The sequence below is a fragment of the Aegilops tauschii genome, chromosome 6 (assembly GCF_002575655.3).
Source record: "Aegilops tauschii subsp. strangulata cultivar AL8/78 chromosome 6, Aet v6.0, whole genome shotgun sequence".
NCBI lineage: Eukaryota > Viridiplantae > Streptophyta > Magnoliopsida > Poales > Poaceae > Aegilops > Aegilops tauschii.
Genome location: NC_053040.3, coordinates 307,757,974 through 307,770,846, shown reverse-complemented (window position 1 = coordinate 307,770,846; position 12,873 = coordinate 307,757,974).

Sequence of the window (12,873 nt, the reverse complement as noted above, 5' to 3'; positions counted from 1 at the left end):
TACTCATACTTTTGTACTAACCTTGTGTCCTTTCAGTGCTCAAGCAAAGCTCAGTAAAAGAGCAAAGAAGAATAAGCCGGTCGAAGAGCCGGTCTTGCCTGAGCCGGAGGGTTCAGCTCAAGAGCCGCCAGCTGCCTCTGCTCCTGAAGCCACCATTCCAACCGATGAGCCAGCCATGGAGACTTCCACCAACCCGGATATCTCCAGCCCGGCTCAGCCGGCCGATGACCCGGACGTGGTAATCACCTGGATGGAGTTTGTCGAGCCGGGGAGACCCACTGCGCTGGCTAAGTGCTCTGCGAAGGAAGAATTGCTAGAGCGCCACCAGGCCAAGCTTTACATCACCAACTACACCAACCTGAGCATTGGAGAGATCGTCTCCGGCTATGTCAACCAAGTGCATAGCAGCCGGGACTTGGAGATTGACATGGTAAAACAGATACAACAGAAGCTGAGGTACCACTCTATTGTTTACTGTATAATCATCTTTAGCATACTCTAGCCCCCAAGTCTACGACTTATGATAGAATATGTTGTAGACTTAATTTCCGGCTTACTCTCATGAACCGGTAATTTTGTAAATAGAAACTTTCAACATGCATTAGCCCCCAAGTGCCAAGTGTCTTTGCTTGGAAAGTTCTTGGGACTTTTAAAATTGCATAATAATTATTCATACTATAACCCGGAAATTATATAGGCTGCTTGCAAGAAGTTTGAGGCTGATATCTCTGATCTGAAGAACCGCCTGAAGACTCAGGAAACTGAGACCCAGAAGGCCAACGCCAAATTTGAATCCAGCATTGCGGCTCAAGAGATGCTGAAGAAAAAGTTTGAAGCTGAAAGGAAGACTTGGGCCGAAGATAAGGCTGCTCTTGTAAGCCGGGCCGAACAGGCGGAGAAGACTCTGACGGAGAGAACCGCCGAACTTTCCGGCTTAAAACGCCATGTGTCATAAATGGTCGCCGCAATCTTTGGTAAGTCCTTCTGCCGGCTTTGAGCAAGTTTACAGTCTTTATGTCCGATAACTCCATCCTTGATAACGGCTTATCTTACCTTGTTAAACAGGTCCAAGAAGCGCCAACCTCAATCAGAACGTGCTGACCAAGCTGAAGGCCGTGTACACCCTGGTGGAGCAACTCTACACCGGGTCACAACGCGCTTTGGCCGTGGTGGCCCTATCCAATGAGGTTCCGACTCATCTGGCGGAAGTGCTTCGCCGGCTTGCCGTTCTTCCTCAGCGTGTCCAAGAGCTGCGACGGGCCTCTGCAAGAGCCGGAGCCATAGCTGCTCTGAGCCGGGCCAAGGCGTTCCTTCCAGAGCTAGACCCGGCTGATATTGCACTTGGTTACCGCAGCCTGAAGGAAGACGGCACCCCCTTCGATCAAAAAGATTTCACTGCCTGCGTGAAGATCGTGCGTCCGGTGGCCACCCTTATTGGGAATGACACCGATCTGACCAAGTACCAGCCGGGCTACGACGCAGAAAATTAGAGGATCCCCACTCCGCGTTATGAAGCCATCAGCTTGGTCCCGCCGACTCATAAGCACACCTTTGCCCCAGACATTAACCCGGCCGGGTTAATTGACGAGGAGGCTCAATTTGAAGCTCCGAGCGGCATTGACTGGAAATCGTCAACCTTCCAGGTCATAGGAGCAGCCGGAGGTGCGGAGAGGGATGAGCCGGAAGCTTCAACCCCACAAGCATCTTGACTTGTAGGCGGCTCATGACTACACCTTAAAACAATGCCTCATCTTTTGGACTCGGGGAGTCTTGTAATAGAGTAGGATCAACATTTTAACTTTGTCGTGTCATCGTGCACCTGTTGAATGCTTAACTCCATGGAAGTTGCTTCCCTATATTCCTCCGGCTCATAATGGATCATTCATTTTCCTTAAGCTCAAATAGTTGTCTTTAACTATCCTGCATAGAAAAACAAATCACAAGTCTCTAGGCGGCTTACCGCACTGAGAATCATAGCCTCATACATATAACCCGGAATATAAATCTAAGTCACGAAAGACTGGTCCTCAATTATGTCCTTGATATAACCGTAATAACACACTTACAGGCCTCAACTCCGGTTTACCAGTCTTGATAACGCTGATTGTGTGCGACTAGCACTGTGAATCAAAGTTAAGCCGGCGGGGTGAGAACCGCTGCCCACACTATTGAGACAATCAGAAGAACCCGTTGTAAATCAGAAAAACTTAGGGGCTTCCGGTTCGAATACGACCAGAGACCCGTCCCAAAGGGGTTATGATAAGATTCGAATGCGATCATATAGCCCCCAATGGGTTTGGCGATGCCAATCAAGAGGGTACCAACAGCTATGTTCTCTTTGGTTCGAATACGACCCATGTTTGAACAGGAAGCCCCCAAATGACCTTAAAAGTTGTTTAACGACGCTGATTCGAATACGATCCACGTCGGTTCCCAAAAGGGGTTAAGCCATGATTCAAATATGATCAAGGAAACTCCTCGATGGGCTCGGCAATGTGCCAATCAAGTGGGTATCGACAGCTATGTTCTCTTTGGTTCGAATACGACCTATGTTTGAACAGGAAGCCCCCAAGTGATTATATTACGTACGGCTAGATTCGAATACGATCATAAGCCGGATCCACCTCCAAGTTATCATGTGATCTTGTAATGGAAACAACACATTTACCTTTGGAGGAGAAAAAGGACACAGGTCCTGCTTTATTGCTTATCATAATATATACATGGCTTATAGAAATATGTATATTACGAGAGCCGGTGGCTCAAGTGTAATAAGGCCGAAGCTGAGCTATGTTCCACGGCCGACGGGTCTCTTCATCCGACTTACGTGAATCTTTGTGCTCCCGAATGTCAATGAGGTAATATGACCCGTTGTGCAAGTTCTTGCTGACCACAAAGGGTCCTTCCCAAGGTGGGGATAGCTTGTGCGCATCTGTTTGATCTTGGATGAGCCAGAGCACCAGATCACCTTCCTGGAAGACCCGGGACTTAACCCGGCGATTGTGATAACGACGCAGGTCTTGTTGGTAAATCGCTGATCGAGCTGCTGCCACATCACGCTGTTCGTCCAACAAGTCAAGAGCATCTTGGCGCACCTGTTCATTATCCGCCTCAACATAAGCCGCCACTCGAGGCGAGTCATGACGGATGTCACTGGGGAGGACTGCTTCCGCTCCATAAACCATGAAGAAAGGCGTGAAACCCGTAGACCTGTTAGGAGTAGTATTGATGCTCCATAACACGGAGGGTAACTCCTCCACCCAACAACCCGGCGTCCGTTGCAAAGGGACCAAAAGCCGGGGCTTGATGCCTTTCAGAATCTCCTAATTAGCCCTCTCAGCTTGACCATTGGATTGAGGGTGAGCCACTGATGAAACATCAAGTCGAATATGCTCTCGTTGACAAAACTCCTCCATAGCGCCTTTAGATAGATTGGTGCCATTGTCAGTTATAATGTTGTGTGGAAAGCCAAAGCGAAATATCACCTTTTTCATGAATTGAACCGTCGTGGCTGCGTCACACTTACTAACTGGCTCTGCCTCAACCCACTTTGTGAACTTGTCAACTGCCACCAAGAGGTGTGTCTTTTTATCCTTGGACCTTTTAAAAGGCCCAACCATGTCAAGCCCCCAGACCGCAAATGGCCAAGTGATTGGTATCATCCTCAGCTCCTGAGCCGGCACATGAGCCCGTCGTGAGAACCTCTGACAACCAACACATTTACTGACCAAGTCCTCTGCATCAGCATGAGCCGTCAGCCAATAAAAACCATGTCACATCCAAGCTAGTTCATGCATTAGAGTGTTGCATCATGTCTACTTTCCACCGAAACTTGAAATGGGGATGCCAGATACCCCCGGCACCCCCCTGAACACAACTAGGGTTTACTAAAATCCTTTTCAATGAACCTGAAATGCCCTCCATAAATGTTCACCATCTTTGGTCCTGGCTAAAACCTCTGCCAAAAATGGTTTCATATTTTTGGAGGCTATTCTAGATTTTTTGCACCAAGCCATAAGTATTTGCATTTGGGCAATTTAAATCCTATAAATATTTTAAAATGCCCAAATTATCTTGAAGGTATTTTTAGGCTGTTGAGAATATTTTCAAAGGTGCCTCTGAATATTTTCAGGTTTTTCCTAAATGGAATAGTATTTCTACTATTTCAAAACACAGAACAGAAACAAATAAAAAAAGGAAAACAGAAAGCAGAGAAGAAACTTACCTGGCAGCCCACCTGGCGGCCCAACACTGTGTTGGCCCATGGCCAGTCAGCTGCTTGCTCCCGCCAGAGCAGGCAGAGAGGTGACGCCGGCGTGCGCGAGCTCGCCACGGCACCACCTGCTTGCCGCCTCGCCCGTGGACGAGCTGGACGACCTCCACGTCGTGCCCCCGAGCCCCTGGACAGCACCATTCGCCCCCTGCACCTCTCCCTCGCCTTCCTCCACCATGGCCGACGCAGCCGCTGCCACCTCGCCGACGTAGCCGTAGCCACCACCGTCTCCGCGTCACCTGACCGTGTCCAGCAGCTCCGCCGTCGCCTTCTCCTTCGAGCAAGTCGGGCCCCGAGCGCTCGCTTGCCCCGAAGCCACTGCTCCGACCTCGCCTTCACCGCCCATCACCGGAGATCCCCTTCGCCGTCACCACCGTAGCAGTTCGTCCCCGACAGCGCCGCCTAGCTCATCGTCCTTGTCGTGAGCTTCTGCCCCTTCCCCTTCCTCTCATTCTTGCTACCGCCCTCTGCCTCGACCGCAACAAGCAGCACCGCACGCGCCGCCGCGGAGCTCGTCGCCGACGATGCTCCGGCCACCCAACGGGCACGCCACCATGCCCAACGAGTTCACCTCGTCACGTAGGCCACGTAGGACCTGGCCTTGAGCCTCCAAGAGCACCACAACGACGGGTCTGACCTCACCCGTACCCCGGCAGCCGCACAGCTCGTCGCCGGCGTCATTTCCGGCGACTCCGAGCTTAACCTCCACCACCAATCAACGCGGGTTGCTCTCAGCTACGCGTAGGTGCCCTCCGCCGCCCCTTTGGTCGCCGGAGGAGGAATCCCGCAGCCTCCGCCGCGTCTGGACGTCGCCGGCGGCTAAACGCCGGCGAGTCAGCGTGGTTTGACCACGGGTTTGACTCCCCAGAGTCACTGACAGTGGGGCCCGCCTGCTCATTAACCTGAGTTAGAGTTAAATTAATTCTAACTAGTTTAACTAACTAACAGTGACACTGACACAGGGGACCCACCGTTCAGGTTTGACCAGGACCGCCCAGTTGACTTGCTGACGTCATCATGACACACTGCTGATGCAATAAGTAACTTAATTACTGGAATTATTCTTATACAGGAAATTCCAGAAAATATCATAAACTTCAAAAAATCATAGAAAATAATCTATAGCTCAGAATGGAAAGATTTATATATGAAAAATGATCAGAAAAATCCATTCTATCCATCTGTACTGGTTTCATGCATGTTTAAGCAAATTAACCTGCTGTTTAATGCAGAACAAGATAAAGCACTAATAAGGGCCACATATGAACTTGGAATTTGAATCTTTGATTCAAAATAGTCCAAACCCATCTGGCCTTAGTTGCATTAGCCCAATACATCCATTTTGCCATGTCTCATGCATGCATCATATTGTTGCATTTTGCTTGATGTTGATTGTGCCTCGATGTGTTCTTCGTGGTAGGTTCTGCCTCCGAGGATATTCACGAGTATCCAACTGAAGGGCAGTATTCCACCACCACTCCGTCAGGCAAGCAACCCATTGATTATTTCGATACAAACCCATCTTCTCGCTTCTGCTCTCATTTACTACATTAATACAACGCGATTCAAACTGTTGTGTGTTGCGGTAGTTGAACCCACTTTCCTTTGCATGACCTGTCATTGCCACAGTAACTAGATGAAACCCACTAGCATGTGTAGGAGTTGATTGAGCCATGTTGTGTTCCTACAATGCTATGCTTGCTACGCTTAGAGTCGTGTCAGGTCTGGCTCATCAGGGTGATGAACTAGAGTGAAAGCGTGTGTCGGTAATGAGAGTGAGGTGTTGAACACGTTTTGGTAAAGGTATCGATGAGAGGCCATGTAGGAGTACATGGTGGGTTGTTTCATTGAGACCGTCCCTAAGAACTGAGATCTGTATGCGTGATTTAAGATTCAGCTACTACCACGCATTGGGCCCGAAACCAATGGACCCCCTCGGCTTCTTAATCACCCTTGTCCACTGTCCAGGAGTTGCACGTAGTTTCTGGTGTTTGTAGTAAGCTGGAGGCCGTGGACAGCGCTGACCAAGGGGTGGGCTGTGATGCGGTAGGCTCGTGGCACGGTGTACCGAGTCGCCTGTTTGGTGTCCGGGAACCCTGCACACATCGTTTGGGGCCGTATGTGGAAACCTCGGCCGGACTCCCTGCGGATGGAACCTGAATAGGCGATAAACCTGGACTAGAGACTTGAGTGTTTGGGTAAGCTGTGGCCGACACCCACGTTGGGCTTCCGCTTGAAGGTTGCCGAGTACACGTCGTGTGACGACGGTAAGTGGTGAGAGCGTTTGTGACGAAGTACACCCCTGCAGGGTATAAAACTATTCGAATAGCCGCGTCCGCGGTAAAGGACTACTTGGTCGCTTATGCAGTTCATAGACAAGTAAATGGATACTACTAAAAGCCTCAAGATAAGTGTGAGTACCGCGGATGGCTCTCTCGTAGGTTGACGAGGGAGGACCCACGGTGGAGTATTGAGATGGTGATTAGTGGACTTGTGTGCGAAAACTATTTCACAAGTGGTGTCTCGTAGGATAGCTTAGCCAAGAGTCAAAGCTGGCTTGCTGCAATAACTCCACTACCTTCTTGAGAATGTACATGTATAGTAGGATATGTTGTAAGACTTGCTGAGTACCTTTGTACTCATGTTGCTTCAATTACTGTTTTCAGATGACAACACCGCCCCTTCCGATGGGTTCTATGTAGAACTCGACGACGACGAGTGACTTGCCACCCAGGTGGTGATCTAAGCTTGTGAAGGGCCTACGTAGATAGACAGGCTTCATCAAGCCTTCTTTCTTTCTAGTGTCTGTACCCAGACAAGTTGCTTCCGCATGTGCTTGTATGATTGTATGACTTGATTGTCGGGTCATGTGACCCCTATCTGTATGAACATGTTATGTATGGCTCTCCGGAGCCCTTTAAATAATGTACTTGAGTTGTAGAGTTTTGTTGTGATGCCATGTTGTATTTACACATATCGAGCATATTGTGTGTATGATTGAAATGCTTGGTATGTGTGGGATCCGACAATCTAGTTGTTTATCCTTGGCAGCCTCTCTTATGGGGAAATGTATTCTAGTGCCTCCTTGAGCCATAGTAGTCCGCTACAGCCTGGTTCACCGGAGTCCTGCTAGCCCAGCACTACTGCTCTGGACACTTGACTGGCCGGCATGTGTTTCACATCGTTCCTGTGTCTGTCCCTTCGGGGAAATGTCACGCGGTGACATCCGGAGTCCTGCCTAGCCTGCTACAGCCCGGGTTCCCGGAGTCCTGTTAGCCAGTGCTGCAGCCCGGATTCACACGCTGCTGACTGACACGTTCGATGTTGATTCATGTATGCCTGTCCCCATACGTTAGTGCCGCTTTGGGTTCACAACTAGCCATGTCGGCCCGGGTTCTCTGTCATATGGATGCTAGCGACATTGTCATATACGTGAGCCAAAAGGCGCAAATGGTCCCGGGCCATGGTAAGGCGACACCCGTGGGAGTACCGTGCCTGAGGCCGCAAAGTGATATGAGGTGTTACAGGCTAGATCGGTGTGACTTAGAACCGGGGTCCTGACAGCGTTGGCATCAGAGCCGGACTGCCTGTAGGTGCGTTAAGCCAAACTGGTCGATGTCGAGTCTAGAAATGCTTTAGTTCTATGTAGGGGAATTGATCGTGGGAGGGAACGTAAGGCGCTTTTACTCCTTTACCTTATGCCGTCTGATATGAGTCGTTCTCTTCTCATTCTACGTGGGTTAGGGACTAGGCTCTCTTCTCTCTATCAGGTTCACGTGTTACTAATCCGTAGTAACTTATAGGATTGTTGGTTCCATGCTTCAGTTCAGTTTCTACTACCTTTAGTATGTTGTTGGTTGAATCAGAACCTTGATACGATATTGTTGAGTGGTTTTGCAAACTATTGCGAATGTCTCAAATCTTTTTCCGAGCATTTACAGCCGTTATGCTGTCCGAATTATCCTAGAAATTCTAATACCTTTGCATTATTTCGTGCTTTCAGATGGCCACCCGTTCCCAAAATCAAGTGGTTCGTCTGACCCGGTGCCTCGATGTACCTGGCCACACGGCCATGCTGGTCCGAGTGATGGTTGAGACAGGCTATCGTTGGTATCCCGAGTATACCGTCGAGGAGCAGTTTCGAGACTTTAATCAAAGCCAATACTTTTGCACAGTCAGGATTTACCCTTCCTATCCTGGATCCACTGAACCCCTCCATTGCTCTTATGGACTTGGGGTTACCATCGAGATGTCCGTGCAGGACGCAGCTTACTCGATGACGACTATCATACGAGCCAGAACTGCCTTGCTTCAGAACACTGACTTCCATTATATGCCAGCATCACTCCCTGGGGCACAAGGGTACTATCAGGCTATTTACTGTGATCCTACCCATGAGGATTCACTACTCCGCACCACCACCGAGATGCTTGAGGACAAGGACCGTGAGAATCGTGCCTTGCGAATGGAGCTCTTTAATGCTCGTTCTGATCACTGGGCCACTCTGACACGGTTTGCACCTGCCGTGCAGGCTGGGTATATGGACATGAGGGACTTGTACCCCGTGCGGTCTGGTCTGCCAGATTGTATGGAATGGCGTGATGTAGGAGGCATCACCCCTCCTCGTGGACCCCGTCTGCCACCGTTTGTTGGACCAAAGGCCACACCCGAGTCCTCATGGACCGCAAGCTCCACAGGACCGACTGTTTCCAGATGATCATGTTCAGCTCCCAGGACATGGTGGTGATTTCTATAAAGATTACTACGGAGACGTCTGAGTTGGTGGTAGTTCCACTAGTATTGTAACAGTTGTATTCTCCACAGTCCTGCGTGTCTTGTGGGATACGACTTGGTGTGTATCATGTTCCGGAGGTGTAGAAAAATAATGTATAGGAGCTTGGAATGCCTCTGATGAGATGTATCGTCTTTCATCGTAGCTGCACTCCAACCTGGGCTTGTACTAAACTATGTATGGTGTGTATGACCGTTGGTATATATATGTCAGTTTCTATATTACCATGTCATACTGATGATCATCTCTGCATTCCGTGTTATCCATTACATTCCGCATTTCCTTGCCAAGATTTAGCCATCCTTGTCTAAACCGTTGTCTTGTTTCTCCTAGGATGGTCAACACCCGCAACAACCCTGCTGTCCAGGCGCAGGGTGAAGCAAATGCAGTTAGGGGGGAGAATCTACCTCAACCGCCTTCTCTGGCCGAAGTCATGCTGGAGGCGGAAAGAAACAAGCGTGAGATAACCGCTTGCTAGAGCGAATTGAGCAGAATACTGCACGTCATCAGAGGAACGACTTGGTGTCCATCAATGACTTTATCAAGTTGTACCACCGAAGTTTAACCATTCCGTCGAGCCCCTCGATGCGGATGATTGGCTTCGCAGCATCACCCATAAGCTACGTTCTGCCAACGTAGCCGAAGCTGATAAGGTTACCTACGCTGCCTATCACCTCGAAGGCCCTGCTAGCCTTTGGTGGGAAAACTTTGAGGCTATGTGCCAAGCCGGCCAAATCACTACTTGGGCTGAATTCAGTGAGGCTTTCCGTGAGCATCACATTCCGGAGGGTCTCATAGATCGTAAGCGGGAAGAATTCTGCAACTTCACCCAAGGCAGACTGACTGTGGATGCATACAGCCGTGAGTTTGGAAATCTAGCACGCTATGCTCCTGAAGAGGTATCCACCGACGCCAAGAAGCAGGCAAGGTTCCGCAAGGGACTTAGCCCCGAGCTTTGCCGTGATCTTCGTCTGCACGAGTGCACCACCTTCTAGAAGTTGGTCAATAAGGCCATCAGTGCTGAGACAGGTCAGACTGACTATGACGCTTCACGGAAGCACCCTCGCGATTTTGGTTCCTCATCCGGCTCCGGATCTCAGAAGTGCCGGGTCTGGATTCCAAACACTGCTCTGCCACCTAGGTTCACTCCGAGGCCATCCTTTGAGGCGCCTCGCCCCAACCAGCAGTATGCACCGCCCAAGGTCTATGGTGGCCCCGCTGCTAATGCTGCTCCACGCCCCAATGTTGTGACATGCTTCAAGTGTGGAGAAACGGGTCACTATTTGCGCGAGTGCCCCCGGAACAACCCCAGTCAACCTGGACAGTCCGTTGGCTGTGGTAAGCCAGCAGGAAAGACTTACTACGCCAAGCCAGCCACCACTGCACGTGGCCATGTCAACTACGTTTCAGCTGAAGAAACTCATGAGGATCCCAACATCGTCCTTGGTACGCTCCTTGTTAATTGCCATCTGGCAACTGTTCTTTTCGATACTGGAGCATCTCATTCATTTATCTCCGAGAGCTATGCTCGATTGCACAACACCACATTTTGTGACATGCCCACCTCCATGGTAATTCAAACCCTTGGTTCTAAGTGGCAAACATCTAGGATAAGCCATGGAAATGAAATTCTTGTCGACAGATTGGTCTTCCTTGCATCACTAATAGCTCTCAAGTCCTCGGACATAAACATCATCTTGGGTATGTACTGGATGTCAGCCCATTATGCTAAGATTGATTGCTCTACTAGAACTGTTCAACTTACACATCCGTCGGGCAAGACAGTCAATGTTTTGACCCGAGTGTCTAAGCGTCAGCTTTACTCATTAAATGCCAACCCTCTACCAGACCTTGAAGATGTTCCGGTAGTCCGTGACTTTCCGGATATCTTCCCAGAAGAACTGCCAGGTATTCCACCTGACAGGGATGTCGAGTTCGTGATAGACCTTGTTCCAGGAACCGTCCCAATCTCTAGAAGACCCTATAAGATGGCACCCCTAGAGCTAGCCGAGCTTAAGAAACAACTCGATGAGTCCTTGAAAAAAGGTTTCATCCGTCCTAGTTCTTCTTCATGGGCTTGCCCCGTCCTCTTCGTCAAGAAGAAGGATGGTACGGATCGGATGGTTGTAGATTACCGACCTGTCAACCTAGTCACTATCAAGAACAAGTATCTGCTCCCCAGGATCAACGATTTGTAGGACCAGCTCACTGGATCCTCAGTCTTCTCTAAAATGGATTTGAGGTTGGGCTACCATCAAATCAAAATCAAGAACGGGGACATTCCTAAAACGGCCTTTGTTACTCTTTATGGCCAATACGAGTACACCGTCATGTCTTTCGGTTTAACCAATGCTCCAGCCACCTTCTCTCGGTTAATGAACTCGATCTTCATGGAGTATTTGGATAAGTTCGTCGTAGTATACCTCGATGATATACTCATCTACTCCAAGAATGAGGAAGAACATGCCGAGCATCTAAGGCTAGTATTGATGAAACTTCGAGAGCATCGCCTTTATGCTAAATTCTCTAAGTGTGAATTCTGGTTGCCAGAAGTGACCTATCTAGGCCATGTAATTTCTGGTAAGGGTATTGCTGTCAACCCCGAGCGAGTTCAAGCCGTCCTTGACTGGACTCCACCTGAATCGGTCAAGCAAGTTCGGAGTTTCCTTGGCTTAGCGAGCTATTGTCACCGCTTCGTCGAGAATTTCTCCAAGGTTGCTAAACCTCTAACTGAACTCCTCAAGAAAGATAAAAAGTTCGAGTGGACCCCACAGTGCGAGTTCAGCTTTCAGGAACTGAAAAGACGCCTGACAACTGCTCCCGTACTCATACCACCAGATTTTTCTAAGGACTTTGTTATCTATTGCGACGCCTCGCGACAAGGACTAGGTTGTATACTCATGCAAGATCGTCATGTGATTGCCTACGCTTCTCGACAGTTGCGTCCACATGAGGATAACTATCCCACACATGATCTAGAGCTTGCAGCCGTAGTCCATGCACTCAAAACATGGCGACATTACCTTCTCGGTAATCGTTGCGAGATTTTCACCGATCACCAAGTCTGAAATATATTTTCACCCAACCGGACTTGAATCTCAGGCAAAGACGTTGGGTCGAGTTGATCACAGATTACGACTTAGGAATAACTTACACCCCGGGCAAAGCCAACGTCATGGCTGATGCGCTAAGCCGTAAATCTTATTGTAACAACTTGATGTTACAACAAAGTCAACCACTTCTCCACGAGGAATTTCGTAAGCTTAACCTTCACATTATTCCCCGAGGGTTCCTATCCACCCTGGTGGCGAAACCTTCCCTTACGGATCAGATCATCAAAGCTCAGAAGGTAGATCCGGGAATCTCCCGTATTAAGAGAAACATCAAGAAAGGAGTTGCGGATTGTTTCTCCGTTGATGACCAAGGTGTTGTGTTCTTTGGAGACCGTCTAGTGGTTCCCAAGGTACGCAACCTGAGGCGATTGATCCTTAAGGAAGCTCATGAATCTCCTCTCACCATTCAGCCCCGTAGTACTAAAATGTATCATGACCTACGCCAGAGGTTTTGGTGGACTAGGATGAAGAGAGAAATTGCTCAATACATTGCTAATTGCGACGTCTGTCGTCGTGTTAAAGCAGAGCATCAACGGCCTGCTGGCACCCTTCAACCTTTGGCTATTCCTGAATGGAAATGGGATAAAGTCGGTATGGATTTCATTACCGGGTTTCCCAGGACCAAGAGAGGGAATAATGCTATCTTCGTTGTTGTCGATCGTCTTTCCAAAGTAGCCCACTTCCTACCTGTTCGT